The sequence below is a fragment of the Lepidochelys olivacea genome (assembly GCF_965140295.1).
Source record: "Lepidochelys olivacea isolate rLepOli2 genome assembly, chromosome: 7".
Classification (NCBI taxonomy): domain Eukaryota; kingdom Metazoa; phylum Chordata; order Testudines; family Cheloniidae; genus Lepidochelys; species Lepidochelys olivacea.
Window position 1 is genome coordinate 9,798,606 of NC_140417.1, and position 21,576 is coordinate 9,820,181.

Here is a 21,576-nt window from a genome sequence, read left to right on the forward strand (position 1 = left end):
TCCTAAAGCCCTACTATTTTAATTGAAGAGACAGAGTCCTCTTTCGTACCCCTGGCATACCATATGTGCAGAATTCCCATTGATCAGAATGTGCTCAATTGCTCTTTGTAGGCTGGTCCCAGAGCACTTTACCTACAGAGGGATCATTTCACGCACCAGTGGAAAACAAAGAGCTTTGCAGACGTGTTTAACCCCCCACACTACAACACTGTACAAAAATGTAGGCCAGGTCAGCAAGAGGAATATCTTTCTCAGTTGCACCTTTCGAGATGGAGTATAGCTAGGCAGAATGAAATGGTATGTGCCCAGAGCACCTGCTCTAATACTCTGCATATGCATTGGGATCGCAGGGAGCTGGAGAGAGGAACCGCCATGAGCAGCAGGTAAGGAATGAGTGTGAAAAGGTGACTTTCCTTCCTCAGTGACTCCAAGATGGTTTAAACAAGAGTGTATCTAGCAAAGGATTACGTAGCGAAGTCCGTTTCCAAATGGATACTGAGAGTTGTCTTAAAAGTACAATTGAGAATTATGATGTCTTAAACTCTGAAATTTCCTCCTAGGTTAAATGAACCTGGGCTATTTATTCAATTTCTTTGTGTCCAAAAAGAAAAGGAGTACTTGTGGCACCTTAGAGACTAACCAATTTATTAGAGCATAAGCTTTCGTGAGCTACAGCTCACTTCCTCAGATGCATATCGTGGAAACTGCAGCAGGCTTTATATATACACAGAGAATATGAAACAATACCTACTCCCACCCCACTGTCCTGCTGGTAATAGCTTATCTAAAGTGATCATCAGGTGGGCCATTTCCAGCACAAATCCAGGTTTTCTCACCCTCCACCCCCCCCACACAAATTCACTCTCCTGCTGGTGATAGCCCATCCAAAGTGACAACTCTTTACACAATGTGCATGACAATCAAGTTGGGCTATTTCCTGCAGCCAACTTGATTGTCATGCACATTGTGTAAAGAGTTGTCACTTTGGATGGGCTATCACCAGCAGGAGAGTGAATTTGTGTGGGGGGGTGGAGGGTGAGAAAACCTGGATTTGTGCTGGAAATGGCCCACCTGATGATCACTTTAGATAAGCTATTACCAGCAGGACAGTGGGGTGGGAGTAGGTATTGTTTCATATTCTCTGTGTATATATAAAGCCTGCTGCAGTTTCCACGATATGCATCTGAGGAAGTGAGCTGTAGCTCACGAAAGCTTATGCTCTAATAAATTGGTTAGTCTCTAAGGTGCCACAAGTACTCCTTTTCTTTTTGCAAATACAGACTAACACGGCTGTTACTCTGAAATTTGTGTCCAAATTTATCTTCTGTAAACTGGGGACAATTCCTGTCTATAAAGTAACGTTTTGGATATGCCAGTTCAGCTCCAGAAAGTTTAATCTGTGGTGAATTATGTGGCACATAATTAAATCTCTGTAGCTATTCAGTTTATGGCCACTAGTTAGCTCCAATAGCTAGGATAAACTTGACAGGCTCGCAAATGTCTTTCCAGCCTGTAAGTTTCCTGTTTTTTTCCTCAGTCTCATTTCTACACTTGCCAATACTCCCCCTCTTGCTTCAGAGCATTAGTAATGCCAATAAAACTCAGTGTGCCCAGTATATTAGCTAAGTTGTTTCCATTTTAACCAGAGAAAAATCTATTTAATTTAGTGTATTTGGCATGAGGGAGTTGTATTTGTATCTGGGTTGGGCCACGATAAGCCAATTGTCTGTCGGCATTATGTTTAAATTTGCTTTTAGCAGAACATTTACTGGAATGTCCTGTTTGGAAAGTTGGTCTGAGTTTTGGTAATCTAATTTCAGTCTGGTGGGTGGCAAGGGAAATATGAACTATGAGAAACAAAATGTTACTGCCACATGTGCTGGATTGTGGTTTGGTAGCGGGAGCTGCCTGTAATCGAGTCGTCATCAAAGCATTTCTCAGGGGATGCAATATATATATATATATCAGTTTTCAAAGAGTAAAGAAAGGTACAACAGTTATTGTGACATAGGTTTTCAGCATGTTTCTGATTATCCTCTTGGCTGGAGAGTTTGGATTTCTAATTGTAAGGTTAAGGAAGCCTTTTTAGCTATCTCTTGCCTCCTAATCCTACGCTAGACACTATTGTTTTCTGTGCCTTTTGTCTTTTGCCGAAGGAGACAATCTCTGGCTCATGTGAACATCTTGTTAAAGTCTGTTGAGGCTTAGGGGGTGTGACAGTTTTCTTTCTGAGCCTTTTTATTGGGGATTTTTATGCCTGATTTTCTGGGAGGTCTTTGAAATGTCTTTTATGTGGCAATCATTTCCCTGTTTCTTTGTTGTCCCAAGGTGTTGAGGTTGTATTTTTCTCATCTGTTCCTGTTTATATTGCGTTCTGGTTGGTTGTAACACTTTGACTTGAAACACTGTGCTATTCTATCATTCCACACCATTCTGAATCTCAGAAATGTTGCTAACCGCCTTCGTACTGTAGCAGAGCTGATTTTTGTTTCGAGAACATTGAGTTTTAAAATCCCTGTTGTCACTTGAAGAAAAGATTGAGTGAAAAGTCTGAAATGTTATGAGAGGATGCCCACAAAAGACTACTGAAGAGAAGAAATACAAAGAAACCAGACAGATTTCCAAAACAGATCTGGGTCTGATTTTCAAGTAGGCCAGGTTTGCAAAAGTGCTCTGTATCCAATTAACTCGCACGGGAAGTGTGATGCTTATGACCAACTTATCAAAAGACCTCAGCAAAAAAGTTGGTTGAAAAATTTCTAATTTGACATTTTTCTTTGAAAACCAGAAACAAGTTTTTCACACACGTTTTCATGAAAAGTTGAGCCCATGTTTTGACTAGCTGTAGAGCTGGCCACAAAAATTCCAAAAAATTTCAATAAAAATGCACTTTTTGCTAAAATGGTCACATCTTTCCCCCCGCCCCCCAGATCCTCTCAGCATGAACCACATTTTTGAAAATTGGCCAATTAGTTTGATCTGAAATGACAGCTGAGCCCTTCTGAAAAATCTGGATCTGAATGCGGGAGCTGATGTTTGGAAAATCTTGCCAATAGGGCACTTACTGTGTAACCCCAGTTGGCAGCAGTGAGCACTTACTCATACTAGTAGTCACAGAGCATTGCTTCTGGCTACAACCCCGTAAGCTACGAGGGATCCGTGCAGACTCCAGGGTCCATCCGTGCAGATTCAGGATCAGGGATTAAGTGCTCACTGACATGAGCCAGAGTTGCACACTCTAGTCGATAATGAAAATGTATACAATGCTTCTCTGGTTTTCATAATGGGAAAATGACTGCACCACTTCTGCCTCGCAAAAGAACCAGTTTAAAATCTTGGCTCCATTTAAGTTAATGGTGAAACTCCCATTGATTTCACTGGGGTCAAAATTTCAACTCAGATTTTTTCTATATAACTTACTGCAGAACTCCCATTGACTTCACTAGGAGCAGGATCACATCCTTATTAATTGAAGAAGAAAGGACCACCATTTAGCCACTTTCCTTTTGCTCTAGTAATTATCTGTACCTATTTTTGTCTCCCTTACAAGCAACTTGGCCCATGCAACACACTGTTTTCCCTCCCATGTTTCAATTTCAGCTTCTCCAATTTTTTTCAAGGTGTTATGCCTTAAATAATCTTGTTTCATTTTCCCCACTGCCCTTAAAACACTCTGTTCCAGATCTGATTTCATCTTAATTTATATTACCAACTGTGTGTGTTTTGTTAATGGGTTTTATATGCAGCATAATAGATACTGGTATAGCACTGATGTTTATAAAAATCAAGTTTCATACCGTACTTATTTCTCTTTCGGTCATATAAAATGCTCAAACATGGCACTGTTGCAGATTAACAGTCATTTAAAAAATAGGCTTCATGTTTATATTTTTTCTCACCACCTTCATTACATCCACAAGTTAGTTACTTGGATTGGAGTAATGGAAATCTTGTGGGACCATCAAAAGGGCACTTATTTGCTACTGAAATATCAATTAAGATAACATGCAAACGAATACAGTAATCAAATAAACTTGATGGATAACACAAACTTTTTTTAAAGCTGCAGAGGCACTCTAACAAATCTATTTGATCAATATATGGGATGCAAAAAAGGGGAAGACAAGATTGACTGATGAATAAAATGAAACTGACACAAATAGGCTGACAGCCAGTTGTAAGTCTCTTTAGGGCAAATGCAATTAACTCAGAATAATAGACTCAAATTTGATGGTTAGAAATGCATTTTTATTAACAATCACAGCCTGAATCATTATGCACTCCTATGAATAAAATTGTACTTATTTTGCCTATGTGTATATATGTATATGTACAAAAATAGACCTCACTGGGTGAGAGCATTGTTTTTGTGTGTCAGAGAGAATAACAGGATTTGATTTAAAATAGAAAAGCATAAACAACCGTAAATCTAAATATTTAAAACCATGACATAAAATCAAGTATACTACTTTTAAACATAAAGGCAATAAGCACCGGTCTCAGGACTGCTGGTCCTTTTGGGATGTGAAATTGCAGTCAGGGATTTACAGATTCTTTTTGAAGAAAAGTCATTACTAAAAACATAAGCTCATTCTCTTTACTTTAATAGCTATTTTAAATCATTCATTTAGAAAATACATTAACAATTTATTGTATCAGCAATATGTTTCCATTGGCATTCAGTCTCCATGCTTTTTTATTTCAAATTATTTCATTAAAAGACTATTAGAATTAGCAAAATGATCCTACCAATTTCTGCAAATGCTACTTTTGAAAGGGCTATTTTCCTGATTATTAACAGGTATGAAGTATTAAAATTTTTAAGAGGAGGGGAGATACTCAATTGTTAATATGTCCTTTTTCTTTTGAGCTTAATTACAGAGGTTGATTGCTATTTGTAAATTACTTTAAATATTATTAATCTAATTTAATTTCTGAATAAATATAATCTCTATTTTCGCATGGATCCCACAGGACACAGATATGAAAAGCGATACCTTGCAGATATGCCTATAATGGCAAAGTGTCCTTTTTGTCAGAAATGGGTACAATATACAGGACCATTTAGTGCGTAGAATCTATAGATCATAGTAACAAGCATAGTGTAAACGACTACACTACTGAGGAACCCACCCACAGTGCTTGAGGATAAATCAATGTAAATATCATGACTGGGTGACAACAAGGAGTGCTAATAGAAAAAATAGGCATCACACAAAAATTAATTTAGGTCACATGGTGTCCTCTGGTGTGTGGTGTGGATGGGAGCAATGGAACAACGAATGGCCATGAAATCAACAGAAAGGGAAGTGACACATTCTCCACCCACCCACAGCCTGTGGAAACCCTTCTGTACAAATGTCATGCAGCTGGTCAATGCAGTGCAGGTTTGTTGGGGGTTGTTGAGTTGGAGCCAGGGAGCAGCTGCGCACAATTTACTCTTCTTTAAAAGTGGCTTTCACCCTCCCCATTCCCAGGAGTGGGCAATGTACAGTTATACTGGGAGCCTGGGCGACATGACCTCTGGTAGGAAGAGGCCAGTGAGAACCACAGAGACCAGATTCTCCTGTAAATCCTTAGGTTCAGACAGGTTTTAAGGCTGCCATTTTACATGCCTCCTCCATATAGCCACAGACTTCTTTGCCCAGAGGGAAGAATTTCTCAGAAACTTCAGAAGGTTAATCTTCATGGATGGGGGGTTTTTTGAACACTTTTTCTCCTCCCATGATTTATGACAGGGATATTATGGCTGTCTATCCCAGGGTTTCTTATACTTTCTTCTGAAGCAGCTGATACTGGCTATTGTCAGAGACTGGATGTTAGACTAGATGGACCACTAATCTGATCCTGTCTTGCAGTTCATGTGGCTATATCGTCACCACATATTGTGTGCATATGTATGCAGATAATAATGATAGTGTGGGGCGGTAAAGCATAAAGTTCTTTTCTGAAATGGAAGCTTTTAGAAGCTGTTCAGAGTTTGGAATATTAAGGAGTCCCTATGGAGACGGATTTGTGGGTACAGTTCAGGTGAAGTGGTCAAATTTGCACAATCCATACAATTTATGATGTGGCTCTTCAGCCTTACGCAGCTGATGATGATATCCATATAGCTATCACTGGATGCTAGTGGAAAAAAATCTTACTTCTTGGCTGTGATGTCAATAGAATGCTGTATTTTGTGACTATAGCATAACTACTCTCAAATCATAGAAAGTTAGGGTTGGAAGGGACCTCAGGAGGTCATCTAGTCCAACCCCCTGCTCAAAGCAGGACCAATCCCCAATTTTTCCCCAGATCCCTAAATGGCCCCCTCAAGGATTGAACTCACAACACTGGGTTTAGCAGGCCAATGCTCAAACCACTGAGCTACCCCTACCCCTGTCATTTATAAATGAGGGAAATGCCCTAAAACAACATACATGCAGGGCTTCAGGATGTAAATAAAATAAAGATAAAGGGCCAGATCCTCAACTGGTGCAAATGGGTGCCGCTCCTATTGATCTCAGCAGAGGTGAACCCATTTATACCTGCTGAGGATCTGGCACTATAGGCTTGCTCCTCCTTTCATTTCATTGATTTTATACCAGTATGACTCCACTGATCTCCATGCAGTTATTCCTGATCTACAATGGAGTAAGTAAGAGGAGAATCAGGCCTTGTATGCTGATTCTTCATGGATATCAGCATCATCCCACAAAACAAGAATGATTCATTTTATTCACAAATGCCTCGGTGCTTGATACGGGTCACATTTAAACTGGTTTCACACCAACCTCACCCCATTGATTTCAATGTCACTCCTGAATTACATGGATAATGTGAGAGGAAAACTAGGCTCTTAAAATCATATCTTAAATAATGTGTCTCAATAATTTCTTAAAAATCATCTCTCTCCAAAAAAAATCAGCAAGCAAGAAAGAGGCTGTTTTTAAGTGCATGCTATTTTTTTCTTAACACAGTTGTCAGTAACAGCAATATACATCTTTGATAAGTGAGCATTTTCCACAATTTCTGTTCCCCTCATTCATTTAAAAACCGTGTTTAAGCTCAGAACTTTGCTGGGTACATTCTCTGATGCCCCTGCAAGGGTTTAAAAGGGGATTGCTGGTGTGTAGGAATGCTAAGGCAACACCCTTTATGCCCCAGTTGGGAGCCAAGTGTATAGATGGCACAGAATTTTTTCTGGGAAGACAACTGTATGAAGGAGGAATCCTCATGTAATCTGTAAAGACTGCACAAAATAGCCAGACTGAATGGAGAATTTGGACCAAGGACTGAAGAGTCATCCTTTTGGATCATTTCAAGCACTTATTTCGTTCCTCTTCCTCTCACCAGTGAGGTCCAGGAAGCAATGGCTAATTGTCCTATGTTCAGAGCAATAAGGATTTATGCCAATAATACACCTTCCCCATCAGTTATCCCACCCCTTTCTCTGACTAGCATGCAGTGTGTGTGACTGTGAAGCAATAGACAGGCAAATTGGTCAGAAAGGCCATTTATAGTAGTAGCTTCTGTTTAAGAGGCGCATGGCTAATCAGATTCACTGAGTCTGAGTCAGCATCAGCCCTTAGGCTGGCTTCTACTAGCCATCATGTTGACTTAGTGCTACAGGCGTGAACTGGATGAGCCCGGATTTTGAATCCGAAGAACAATGCCAACAAGAATCTCAGTGGATGGAGTTGGAAAAGACCCCATGGGTCAATTAGCTAAATCCCTTGCATGGAGTGAAATTTTCCTGTAGGCTAATACCTTAGGTGTTTTCTCTAACCTCTTCTTAAACACTTCTTAGTGACAGTGCCTCAACCTCTTCTTTAGGCAGCTCATTCCATTGCCTAATAATCTTTGCTCTTAAGACATTGTTCTACCATCCAAGCTAAATGTTTCCTTTTCCTAAATAAGCAGCATGGCAGGTGTCCTGCTGTGGAAACAGAAAAAAAACCTTAATATAGTTTTTGGGGGGAAGCATGGGGGAGGGAGAAGGGATTGTGAAGCAGTAAAGTGAAGCCTGCCTGTTCCTGGATTTACTTATTTATTTTAAAATATTAAAGGGCTGAATTCTGTTCTCTCTCTCACATCTACCTAAATCTGGAGTGATGCATCAAGACACAAAGGGAGTTACTCTGGTTTCACACTGATGTAAACAAGATCTGAATTTGGCTCCAAGTTGCTGAGCTATGGTAGCTGTTTTATTTATATTAGGCAATGCAGTGGTAATAAAATAAGACTGAAATTACTTTAGTTATTAGACTAGCTCTAATAAGACAGTTCTGTAGGGTACTCAGTAGCTGGCACCCAAAAAACATCTAACATGCCCAGTATTATAGTACATAAATACCTCCAGCAACCACCTGATTGGTTTGATTTTCTAGTAAAATACAGTGACCTGGCATTGTATTAATAGTAGTATTAACAACAGAGGCTAGAGACCCCATGATTGGCGCTCCAGGTGCTCTACATACACTTAGATGGAGGCAGTCCCAAAGAGCTTACAATCTAAATAGCCTATGGAGGTCTGAGGATTTTACACATGGGAACTGCAGCACAGAGAGATCAAATCATTTGTGCAAACTCACACAGGAAGTCAGTGGCAGAGCCATGAACTGCATGTTGCTCATCTGTCCTGTAGGCCAGCACCTTAACCACAAGCCATGATTCTCCAATATCACATAGTCTTGAAAATTATCATCATCCTACACTGGGTTTCCTGAAGTTATCATTTCACTTTTTTCCCTGATCGGAGAAAGGGCTATGGTTTTACATTTCCTATGTATGATTTATGTCTGAAAATGGAGGAAACTCATTTCATTATCTTCAACAATAATACTAGCCTCTTACAAGCTATGCTGTCTACGGTGACACTGCATTCATGGTTTACTGAAGACCCTCACGAACACCTTATCTTTCATTTCAGCCCCTTTTTAGTTTTGTTTTTATTTTTACAGGTAAATATTTGCTTAATGACCAGTGACACTCCTGAAATTTCACTGAGAGAAGGTGAATTTGTGAAATTTCAGACTATACTCATTTAAAACAAAATCCCAATGAAATCACCAAGAAGCAAAATCACAAAATTCCATTAAAATCAAAACAAAATACAGCTATAAAATACTATTTTCCTGTATTAAAAAAAAGGATAAAATTAGATAACTATTATTCTCTTGAAATTCACACTTGTCTACCTAGCTTCATAGATTTGTAAGGCCGGAAGAGACCACTTGATCATCTATCATGGCACAACACAAGCCATAGAATTTCACCCAGTAATTCTTTCAGTGAAGAGAATTCTTCTTCTTTACTACATAAGTGAACACTGTCAAATCCAAAGAGACACTGTAAGGTCAATTTAGGCCCCACATTTAGGGCTAGACCCTGCTCCCCTGGAAGTCAATAGTTTTACCATTGATTTTGGTGGGAGCAGGATCAAGCCTTTTATTTTCAGTTTGAGGCATATAGGTTGGAATTATGAAGAATGATTATTTAAAATAGCAATGATGTAATATCAGTGTCAATTCCATTATTTTAACAGATGTAAATTTGCTCTGCTCTTGAACTCTGGTGAATTGTAATGGCAATATTAAAGAGATACTATTAAGACTACTTAAAAGAACTATTTGTAAAAATTGTCGCAGATAAAAAAACAGTATAAATTGCTTTTTTATTCACTCTGTGCAATTATTTATTTGAATGGGTTTGTATATTATTACAAATTAATGGGAATAAGCAGCTAAAAGAGACATGCTAATAATGCTAGTTGACATTGGATACAGGAGAGCTTACACTGCCTCGAGGATGAAGATGGCCTTCCTCCAAAGCAACTGCTAGAATAATCTTAGCTGCAGAGCAAACACAGCGCACAGCATTATGGATTGAGGATGTAGAGAGATGCTGTAACTGAAAATCAGCAGGTTAAGTATGTTTCACTGACGGGCATATTTGTGTGCGTGTGTACTACAAATGTCCTTTCTGCAAACAGTTACATGGTCCTTCTTGCCTGATGTTGAATGCCCTCAGTTTTCCCAGCATTCAAAGCATGAGTGCTGAGCTTTTTGCAGGATTAGACTCTTATTTTATATAGTGTTTTTTATGGAACCTGTATAACAAAATATTCAAGAGTTAAATAATACAAAGAGAGAGAAACAAACAGTGAGAGGTATTAGCAAGGAGGAGAATGTGTAGCTACAGCAGAGGTTGGAAATTGACTTTTCCTAACCTGTACACATCCCCTACCCAGAGAGGGCGGTATTTTCATCCAGTTCATGTTAAAATAACCAAACTTTCCTTCCTGAAAGCACTAAGGGCCTGATCCAAAGCCCATTGAAGTAAATAGGAGTCCTGACTGAGATATGAGACTGAGAATCAGGAAACCTAGAGTCTAATAATACAGTACCGACACTAGGTCACTTTGGGCTGGATCCTGCTCCCAGTGAAGCCAGTGGCAGTTTTAGCTCCTTGTGATGTTGGACCACATTTTTCAAAAAAGGGCCAGTGATTTTGGGTGGCACAAGTTTTGGTTGACCAACTTAAAACATAGGGGGCCTAACTGTCATAGCGTTTACAACTCCAAATGAAGTCCATGAGAGATGCATCGGATGAAGTGAGCTGTAGCTCACGAAAGCTTATGCTTAAATAAATTGGTTCGTCTCTAAGGTGCCAGTAGTACTCCTTTTCTTTTTCCATGAGAGTTGCAATTCTCGACATCTCAGAAAATAAGGTGCCAGATGGGCACTCTAAAATGAGATAAATAAGATCAGTGGCCACTTTTCAATGTTTGCATTTCTGTGCTTCAGTCTCTCAACCTATAATATAGAGGTTATAGAAAGGATGAACCCAGTCTGCAAAGTTTTGATCTGAACTTCCTCAGGGTTCAAGAAGGTTCAGCTGTAAGGTTTGGCTTGGTCCATTATAGAAATAGGATCCAGCCACAACGTTCAGATCTGGAGCAGACCTTCACTTAAGTTTCCAAAGTTTTGGTTCAGGCCAACCTTCTTCACAAAGGTGTGAGGCTTAGCTTGTTAATATCAGCAAAGTTCATTGACCATATAGTGGAAGGTGTAAAGCATTATTAGTGTCGCCTCGCCTGTCTTATTGGGAAAGTCAATTGTTTAAAGTTCTCTATGCAGCGCTGTAAACTGTTCAGTCAGCAGAACTATGCAAAATTACTAGGTGTTCCCCCTCGCTGAGTATTCATGGGCACAACCTGAGATTTTCTTTTTCACAATTACTCATGAATTTGATCGAAGCTGAAATGTGTCTATTTCCATTAGCAAAATGCATCTATTTCCATCTCGTTTTTTGGTGCAGATAAAGTGAAATATCGCAAAGGGCAAAATCATGAATCCTCCAACACCCAGCCCCCCACCCCCCGCCAATTTGCCCCTCAGGGTGTGAAGCAGCTATTTTCATGGTAAAATGGCAATCTTTTACTTGTGTTAAATTGCCTCTTATCTTTGTAAAAGCCAGCAAAAAACCCAAGGAAGATAAAGGTATAGTTGAAATCAGCAGATATAAAATAATAAGTGTCCTTCCTCTAGTAATAGAACCCCACCTTGATTTAGTAAGTTGTCATTCCTAAACCCCAAGAACAGTTTATCTATTAAACTGGAACACCAAATGGCCAGTTGCTTCTAGTGCTTTTTTGTTCTTCAAGCTAATGGTCATGGCTTCACCCTGATTTGATCTGACTGACCCAGAGCAGAGTGCTCAGTGATCTCAGCCTTTTTCTAACACATTTGGCTGGAGCAATCGGAACTCAGTCAGCACAAAGCTTTAAAGGGGAGCCAAACCAAGCCTACCGGGCACAGAGCAATGAGCTTAGAAGGGCTCATTTGCCAGAATCCAAGCCCCTGATCTGCTGTTTTGCTCGTGTCTTAATGGTACAGTCTACACAGTGCTCTTGAGAATAATGAATGTATAATCCCATACGCCACAGTCCATTACCACACCGTATTTGAAAAAGTTCCCATTAACAAAACAAAATACACATAGGTAAAAATATCAATATGTCTCACTAAAAAGAAAAAATGGAAAATATGGCCAAGTCCTGGGCTGCTGGGCAAAGCCACAGTGGATTTATGCAGGTGGAGTCGTGGGGAGGACAGATTCGTACCTATCCCCTCAGAAAATCAGAGAGACAGTGCTAAGTAACATTGCACCTGGGCCACAGACTCTATTACAGCCTATTGGCAGAAATAATGCCCAGAGCCTTCCTCATCTTCCCATCCTATTTGGCCCAGATTCAGCAAAATACTTAAGCACGTGCCTAACTTTAAATGCACAAGTCCCACTGAATTAAGCATCTTGCTGAATTGGGGCCTCTGTCATAAAACTCTGCTTAAAATCATATTCCATACTCATGTGGCCCTCCCACAATGCCTCTCTCAACACTTCTGCATCCAGTCACCATGGACCACCGCCTTGTGGTGTGCAACAGATAGTTGAATGTCTTGTGCTGACTCTTTTTCCTGCCACTGTAACAAAAATTCTGTATTTCCACTGCATTTGGGTCTTTGCATGTGGCAGTGGTGTGATGCAGCTTTGGTTCTAGGGATGAAATTCACCATTGTGCCTAGCACAGTGTCTTCAAAACAGAGCTTAAAATGGGGCTTAAAAGTGTGGATTGGAGTTGTGTTGGTCCTCTGCACTGGGATGAGTTTCACCCTAAAAGAGAGAATTGTGACTAATAGCTGAATACGAGCTAGTCATCTGATCAACACACACACATTAAATCCATAAGATTAAATTCAAAGTTCTCAAGCTTTGAAACCTTCACAGAATTAGACTCTTCTCTTACCTCTTAACTTTGTAGTAACTTTTGAGATAGAAGAAGGGGTGATGAATCACTATTGGAAAGTGCTATTAAAAGTGACAGATAGGTGACACTGATATTACCATCTTCAACAGGCAGCCTGTACTCCTCAATCCTGAATTACTGTACCTTTGCTGACCCGCTTATTCCTGGGCACCGAACAGCAGTTGTTCAGTCTGTGGGCAGCGTTTGTAATGTGGATAAATGGTTACTAGGTACTCTGAGATATTTGCATGAACTCAGAGAGCATTAAAAAGGATCATACACCTTACTGTTATTTATGAATCAGTAAACTCTGTTTTAGCACTTCCCCTCCTCTCGGTCTTCCTGTGAGGAGTCTTGCCTCCTTCCCTGCACCTGTTCCACTCTCTCTCCAACCCTGAAATAAAATGAAGTGAAACGTGGTGGTTTCAGCTGAGTTTCACTTTTTGTTTCTGGAGTTGTTTGAACTCAGGAGGCACAAATCCACAAAAAGTGATACTGGGCAGAAAACTACATCTTTCCCTCCAGATTCTACCAAGCTATATAGCTCTGCCAATGGGGCCTAGTCCTTCAAAGCCTGTAATTAATAGCACATTTCAAAGAGTAAGAGGTATGTTGACTTCTTTTAAACCAGACACAAGGATGTACTTGGGAGTGATGCATCCTGCATCTGCTGTGCCTCACTCTCACTGGGTAAGAATCTTTCCCTTGTCACCTCCAAACCAAGCCATCCTGGGAAGTGTTTTTCCCTGGATTGCCCTGAACCCACAATGAACTATTTTACCATCAGGCAAGCACCTGCCCTGGATCTTCTTACCACACAAGTCAAAGAAAGACTAAGTGAGATGGGGCAGCTAGACTGGTCTCCACTGTGATATTGTGTGTCAATAAGGGCCAATGTCAATTTCCCAGTGTAATTTATGGGACATTGTCATAAATATAAAGGAAAGGGTAAACCCCTTTGAAATCCCTCCTGGCCAGGGGAAAGCTGCTCTCACGTGTAAAGGGTTAAGAAGCTAAAGATAACCTCGCTGGCACCTGACCAAAATGACCAATGAGGAGACAAGATACTTTCAAAAGCTGGGAGGAGGGAGAGAAACAAAGTGTCTCTGTCTGTTTATATGCTGTTTCTGCCAGGGATAGACCAGGAATGGAGTCTTAGAACTTTTAATAAGTAATCTAGCTAGGTACGTGTTAGATTATGATTTCTTTAAATGGCTGAGAAAAGAATTGTGCTGAATAGAATAACTATTTCTGTCTGTGTATCTTTTTTGTAACTTAAGTTTTTGCCTAGAGTGATTCTCTATGTTTTGAATCTAATTACCCTGTAAGGTATCTACCATCCTGATTTTACAGAGGTGATTTCTTTACTTCTGTTTACTTCTATTTCTATTAAAAGTCTTCTTGTAAGAAAACTGAATGCTTTTTCATTGTTCTCAGATCTAAGGGTTTGGGTCTGTGGTCACCTATGCAAATTGGTGAGGTTTTTTATCCAACATTTCCCAGGAAAGGGGGCATGCAAGTGTTGGGAGGATTGTTCATTGTTCTTAAGATCCAAGGGTCTGGGTCTGGAGTCACCTAGGCAAATTGGTGCGGCTTTTTACCAAATCTTGTCCAGGAAGTGGGGTGCAAGGTTTTGGGAAGTATTTTGGGGGGAAAGACGTTTCCAAATAGCTCTTCCCCAGTAACCAGTATTTGTTTGGTGGTGGTAGCGGCCAATCCAAGGACGAAGGGTGGAATATTTTGTACCTTGGGGAAGTTTTGACCTAAGCTGGTAAAGATAAGCTTAGGAGGTTTTTCATGCAGGTCCCACATCTGTACCCTAGCGTTCAGAGTGGGGAAGGAACCTTGACAGACATGAAGTGTACTTGAGAGCTTATGCAGTTCAATTTTAACAATGAGGGTAACTAGCCCCTTGAACGGATTAACAAAGGACATGGTAAATTCTCTGGTTCTTGGAGTCTTTAAATCGGATGGGATGTCTTTCTAAAAGATATGCTGTAGTTCAACCTGCTCTTGTTAGACCAGATGCAGGAATTTCTGGATGAAGTCTAAGTTCAGTAGGAGGTCAGACTAGATGAATATAATTGTCCCTTTAGGCCACGAAATCTGACTCTGTGAATGACGATGTTCAGAAGTGAAAAAATAAATGGATTAATCCTGGCTTGAGCTTGGTTCATTCTGCACAGACATCTGCATCTAAACTGTACTCAATATCTTTATCTGATTGAACATGAGAGATGTCCAAAGCCCCTGCAAGCTTCAGTGAGGCTGAGAGAATTCCTGCTTTTCCAAGGGCATCAGAGGTAATGTGTTGCATCCAAGGGGACTGGTCCCCATGCATAGATTTGCCACTTCGGATCCCTGAAGTGTGTACTGGGATAGAGAGGGACCCCAACCAGCACCTATCAGTGTGGTATTTAAGCTGAAATTCACCTCCATGCAGAGGGCCTTCATGACGAAAAACCCAACAAAACAAGAAGGGGAGCCTAGAGAGGAACCTGCAATGATGGTCCTCCCCCGCCAGGACCTCTGGCCTGGTAAGGCTGTTGCTATGGTAACATGGGCTAGACCCAGACCCTTCAGGCTATGAGCTTCGCTGGGAGGCCCATGGCTAGGGACTTAACACTCGCCCAGCTTGGAGGGCTGAGGACACACTCTAGGCTGCTCCTCTAGTCGGGGATTAGAGCCCTCAAGGACTCTAGACTCTAAGTCTCCCCCTGAAGGTTTTAACCATAGAGTGGAGCTATGGCGACAGTGACATGGAGCAGCCATTTCTCCCTGACCCCAGGGGGCCTGCCAGCTATAGCTAGGAGCAATAGGCAGGACAGCTAGAGCCCCTAAGCAGCCAGGACTAGGTACCCAGCTGGAGCTAGCAGCCCAGCCGGAGCTTCGCCCAGCTGATTTCAGGAGCCAGCCTACCCTTCCACGCCCCAGCCCAGGGCAAGCAGCACTCCTAACAACCCCACCATAGGCCTTTTAGGACAAAGAGCAAACAGGGGCAGAGCCTCTCGGCACCATCCGAGTTACCAGGGCACCAGGCGAGTCAGCAGGAGCACAGCAATTCCTGTGTCCTTAAAACTCATTCCAGGCTGCAGCCTCATCCATCTTACATTCTGGTAAGCAGGACACTTGCTGCCATCTGTGTAAACAGGCTGATGCATGTTCAGCAAGCAAGTCATGTGAGTAAAATCTCCAGATTTCTGAAACTTCAGGCTTAACAAGCGTGCACACCTAACCTGGTTACACAGTGATCCAATCGTGTTAAGAAGCTATGCTACTGTTCCACGCTGTGGTGGTCTGTAGAAGTGCAGTAGTATGGCTGTTTTCCTTGTCAAAACGGGTTAGAGAAATTTTGCTAGAGTCACTGCAGTCATGCTAGCGACAGTTGTATTTGCAAGTCAGTTACAAGCACAGACCATGATACATATTTTCAAGATAGGTATTGAACTTCGAGCTGTAGTGTGGTCAGGGCTTCGAAGGCTAGAAAGGACAAATGTAGATGGCTGAGACTGGGTCTGGTGGAGTTTCAATTAAATATGTAACAGCTTGTCTTATTCAGCTGCATAGGGCAGCATGGGAAAGTAAATCGCCCATCCTTTTGCTAGGCCTACTCAGCCGTGCTCTCGGGATACTCCTCTTCTCTCCCTTCTTGCTGGGCAGCTTAACTGGGTAGGTATCCGGGAGGAAATAAATTATACTCTTTCAGGGGTTGCAGTAGCATACTTTCCCTCGTGGAGCAAGAAGAGCGTAGGGGAAGAGTGCTTCAGTGTAATGCTTGTGAGACAAAATGCCTCCTGGGATTGAGCGCTACCCCTTGCTCAGGGTTGGGCCTAAAAGCACAATCTAGCCCTAAGCATTTTCCAGAGCTGATGAAGATATGTCACTATATCCAGCTAAACATCTCATTGTTGCGCTATCTAAACATTTCTGATTGTCTGAAAATTATACACAGATAAAACAATTGGGGGAAATTGTGGCAGTTTATGTATAAAACTATCTTATTTAAAATCTGACTGAAATGATCTTAATGAGTTATGTTAGGTGAAATATTGGGTTTTCCTTTTTCTTTCTTTCTTTTCCCTGGCCTCACACAGGCATATTAATGATTATTTGTCAAAGTCACACTGTTTGCTTACAAGGTACGAAGGCTTTTTAGACACTATAATGACAGCTTTTGATTCACTTGATAATATTTAGAATAAGCCATAAAAGCCAATCTCTGAACGAACAGACCGTTTTTATTGGCTTTTAGTGCTATTACTGCTATCATAAGTGGTAAATTGGCCTAATGCAAGTAATACTGCTGTGTCATACTGTAAAACCGCTGCTTAGTTTTATATTTTATTTATTTTACATGAAAACATTTTAAGGCATGGAGACTATACTATCCTTTCATGACTACTGGCAGTTCCCTGCAGGCCAGGACTGGAACAATGTGGAGAAGCTTGCACTGCTGCTTATGTTATATCTCTTTTGTGCATAAATTCTCCTCTGGGTCAGTGCAGATCACATGGCTCAGGGCAAAGCATATGAGAGCCAGGGACAAAGCATTCTCATTTGAGGGGATCCAGCTGTGGAATGAACTTCCAGAGGAGATTAGACAAATCCAGAGTCTGAGCACCTTTAGGAAATGCTGCAAAGCCTTCCTATTTGATAAAACTTTATCACAATAAAGAGAGTGGCATTCTCAACCACAACCAACTCACACTAGCCACTTAAAATCATCCCTACCTCAAGCAGATCTTTCTATAACCTGAAATAGAAAGACAGAGACTCCCTGAACTCCCCTAGGGACTTCACTATTGCTAATCTGTTTAACGCAAAAGATGCTCAGATACTATTGATAATGGCTAGCAATACATGGCTCCTAAAATCAGATACAATCCTTTTAATGATGGTGTTATAGAACAATTCTCAAAATATAAGAATGGACTGCATAAACAATGAAAAAGTATTGGCGATGATTGCAAATGCTAGTCAGAATCTGATGAAAAGAAAGATTCAGTTTGCAGGCGATATGTATGCAGTGTTGTTGAAGCCGTGTTGGTCCCAGGTATTAGAGAGATAAGGTGGGTGAGGTAATATCTTTTACTGGACCAACTTCTGTTGGTGAGAGAGACAAGTTTTCAAGCTACACAGAGCTCTTCCTCAGGTCTGGGAAAGGTACTCCAAGAGTCACAGCTAAATACAAGATGGAACAGATTGTTTACTACAGGCAGTTAGCACTTAGTCTATGGGACTGTCAAGGTTCCTTCCCCACTCTGAACTCTAGGGCACAGATGTGGGGGCCTGCATGAAAACCTCCTAAGCTTACTTTTACCAGCTTAGGTTAAAACTTCCCCAAGGTACAAATTATTTTATGCTTTGCCCTTGGACTTCCACTGCCACCACCAAACGTTTATCTGGGTTTATTTATTAGGAAAGCGTTGTTTGAAAATGTCTTTCCCCCCAAAATCCTCCCAACGCTTGCACCCCACTTCCTGGGGAAGGTTTGGTAAAAATCCTCACCATTTTGCATAGGGGACCACAGACACAAACCCTTAGATCTTAAGAACAATGAAAAAGCATTCAGTTTCTGAAAAGAAGGATTTTAATAGAAGTAAAAAGTAAAAAAGAATCACCTCTGTAAAATCAGGATGGTAAATACCTTACAGGGTAATTAGATTCAAAACGGAGAATCCCTCTGGGCAAAACCTTAAGTTACAAAAAGACACACAGACAGGAATATCCATTCTATTCATCACAGCTTATTTTCTCAGCCATTTAAAGAAATCATAATCTAACGCATATCTAGCTAGATTACTTACTAACTTCTAAGACTCCATTCCTGTTCTGTCCCCGGCAAAAGCATCACACAGACAGACTCTTTGTCTCTCTCTCCCTCCCTCCAGCTTTTAAAAATATCTTGTCTGCTCATTGGTCATTTTGGTCAGGTGCCAGCGAGGTTATCCTAGCTTCTTAACCCTTTACAGGTGAAAGGATTTTTCCTCTGGCCGGGAGGGATTTTAAAGGTGTTTACCCTTCCCTTTATATTTATGACAGGGACCATTCAAGGTGGTGTGGCCCGTTAATAATAAAGTAGTGTAAGTTGTTCCAGTTTGGCATTCAATGGGTATGCAAAATGAGTGTTAACTCAAAGGTGGAACGGTGAAGGTGATCTCAGGAAAAGCAACTAATGGGTGTATGTAGATAAATCAGGCTTGTCTTTGCATAATTGGAATAACATGAGAGTGTATCCTAGGCTTTTATGCAGCACCTATCTATTTGGTATTTAAGCCCTCTGTAGCTGAAATTCATCTCCATGCAGAGGGCCTTCACGGAGGTTTAAGTGGGAGTTAATTGATGCATGGACTTTGTGCTGGCTCTGAGCACACAGAGGTAAGTTTCACCAACTGGAATAATACTTGGAAAAACAGAGATGGGAAATACCAGTATGATTTTGCATTTGGCTTTGGAAAGTCTCATTGGGTATTTTTTTTTTTTTAGTTTGCAAAATAAGAGTGGTTGGAACCGGGGTTCTGTATCGGAATAACCAAAGGTTGGAAGATAAATGATTCTGCTTTGGGCCAAAGGGATATTCTGTTTTAAATTAAATGAAAGTGTGCAGGTCCAAAATCTCCCCCACGTTGCACTGAAAATTCATTTTTAAAAACCCTACTCATTAGTTGTAAAGACTGAATAGCAATTAGCTGAAAAATATGCATGCAGCTAATGCAGTGATTGTGTGTAATGTAATTTACTTGTTTTATATATGCTACAGGAATAGGAAGGAGATTTGCAGATTCAAACTTTGGTTTTGGCATCCAAATGTCTGTGGGTTCCTGTAGGTTATGTGATCTTTTTTGCCCACACACATTGTCTGTTTTCCATTGGCATAAAGCTATTTTGTTTTTGTTTTTCCTCTGTAACTGCTTTTCAATGTTTTGTTTGAGCCAATACTTTTTATTTAGAACATTGCCTTCTATAAATTACCAAATAGGACCTTTCTCACCTTAATTTTTATTCCTGATTGGTTTGCTTCAATGGGAAGAGATTAATAGGCCCTGTATTATTTTACTCTCTAGACCCTACTTACATGATCATATTGAAGCAGAGTACATATTTTCCTTTTCATTATGGATGCAGTGCTACTGCTAAATTGTGTACCCATCACATCTATTTAATCTCTAAAAACTTTAGAGAACTTGGCACCTGCATCTTCTGAGAATGTTGGAACAATATTTCCTTTCAAATTGCTTATGGGCATATTTCAGCAACGATGTAGGGAAGCTTAATTTGTGTTAGTAATCAGTTCAAAGATGCATCATCAGCACTGAAACATTTTTATTTGGCTGGAGGAGCTCAACAGAGAAGAATTCATCTACTTTTCTATCTCTGGAGCTTGTCAACATGTTCACGCAGAGGTTTTTTGTTACACAGATTTCTGGAGTGTGTCTATATAGAATGTGTGTGTGTAAGAATATATAACATTATCTTCTTAGACAGTGCAATCATGGGTGCATTAAGAAGATAATAAACAATCTGTCTGAATTTATCATTTACCTAATTTTCCGCATTGTTTGAATGTGTTCAACGGGATTAAATCCAGAAACTAGAAGGGAGATTTAGAAACCTGAAGAGCTGCTGCCTTAAGTAGGGTGAAAATCATCTTGTGGAGAGGGCCAGCCAAAGCTTGCCCACCACTGAAGTGGTATTTAAGTCATGCATAGATCTTATGTTGGTCCTTTGCACGGGGATGAATTCCACCTGTAGTGAATTAAGGCCCTACTTTATTAAAAGAAAAATGGGAGACCTTTGAACCTCCGTAAAAACTGATCAGTGCCTCAGCTACCATTTATTTTTCATTTTGAGGAATTCAATCAGGTCTTGTTACTTTAACTGTCATAGGGGCACACCTCAGAATGATTGACTCTGCCTGATTCATTCTGCTTATCAATACATAACCTGGAAAAACTGAAAACAATTTTCTGAAAATTGTAGCTGTGCAAAAAGAAACTTCTGAACTATGAAAAAAATCTTAAATGGTAAAATACGTGCAGGTGTAGCACTGAAATACTTCCCGGCCAATGGATGAAAGTGTACTTCCATTTGAAAAGTTGCGTAGGTTACTTTGGAATGTATACATCTGAAGCCTGTTTATTTTCAGAAGGACTCTAAACTCATTCATGAAATGGGGTCCATCACCAGGTACAGTAGTTCAGAGCAGGCTGCAGCTTGCTCTAACCTATGCTGGTATGATTGCCACCAACTTATTTATAACTCCCCTTCAGGCTGGGTGCAGCTGAGAATCTGGCCTATACAACAGATTATTTCTGATGGGTTATCTCTTAAGTAATAAAAAAGATTTCTAAATGAATTTTAGGAAAACCTCAGTGAGACATGGACAATTCTCACTAACAGGAGTGCAGACTGCTTTTTCACAGTAGTAAGCCTTCAGATACACATGCTGTATATGTGGCTTCATCAGGCCTTATCCTCCTTTGAGACCAGTATAAATCAAAAGCTACCCACTGAAGTCAGTGCAATTACCCCAGAGCACAACTGGTGTCAGTTATTATTTGTTTTTTGAGCCTTCAAAAATGTTTCCATTGGTTAAGGAAAATAACAGTATGCTTCCCTTTACCTTAGAAGAAAAGCAAACAGCTTACTGGAAATGGGAGATGTACTAGAATCAAATACCAACAAATTCTTGTTAGAGAGAGGATTTTTATATTCAGGATCTTTAACAATTCTATTAAGAGTCTTCTGAAATACTCACAACTTTTATTGGTAGTAAACGTTCT

The 21,576-nt window shown here is 40.5% G+C and overlaps 1 protein-coding gene across 1 annotated transcript in view; it reads right to left on the reverse strand.

The window, feature by feature from the left end:
- The window catches only part of MDFIC2 (MyoD family inhibitor domain containing 2), a gene marked incomplete at both ends in the record, with an annotated part of 52,798 nt that overhangs the window by 22,285 nt on the left and 8,937 nt on the right, over positions 1 to 21,576 (reverse strand). The gene's annotated exons all lie outside the window — the stretch shown is intronic.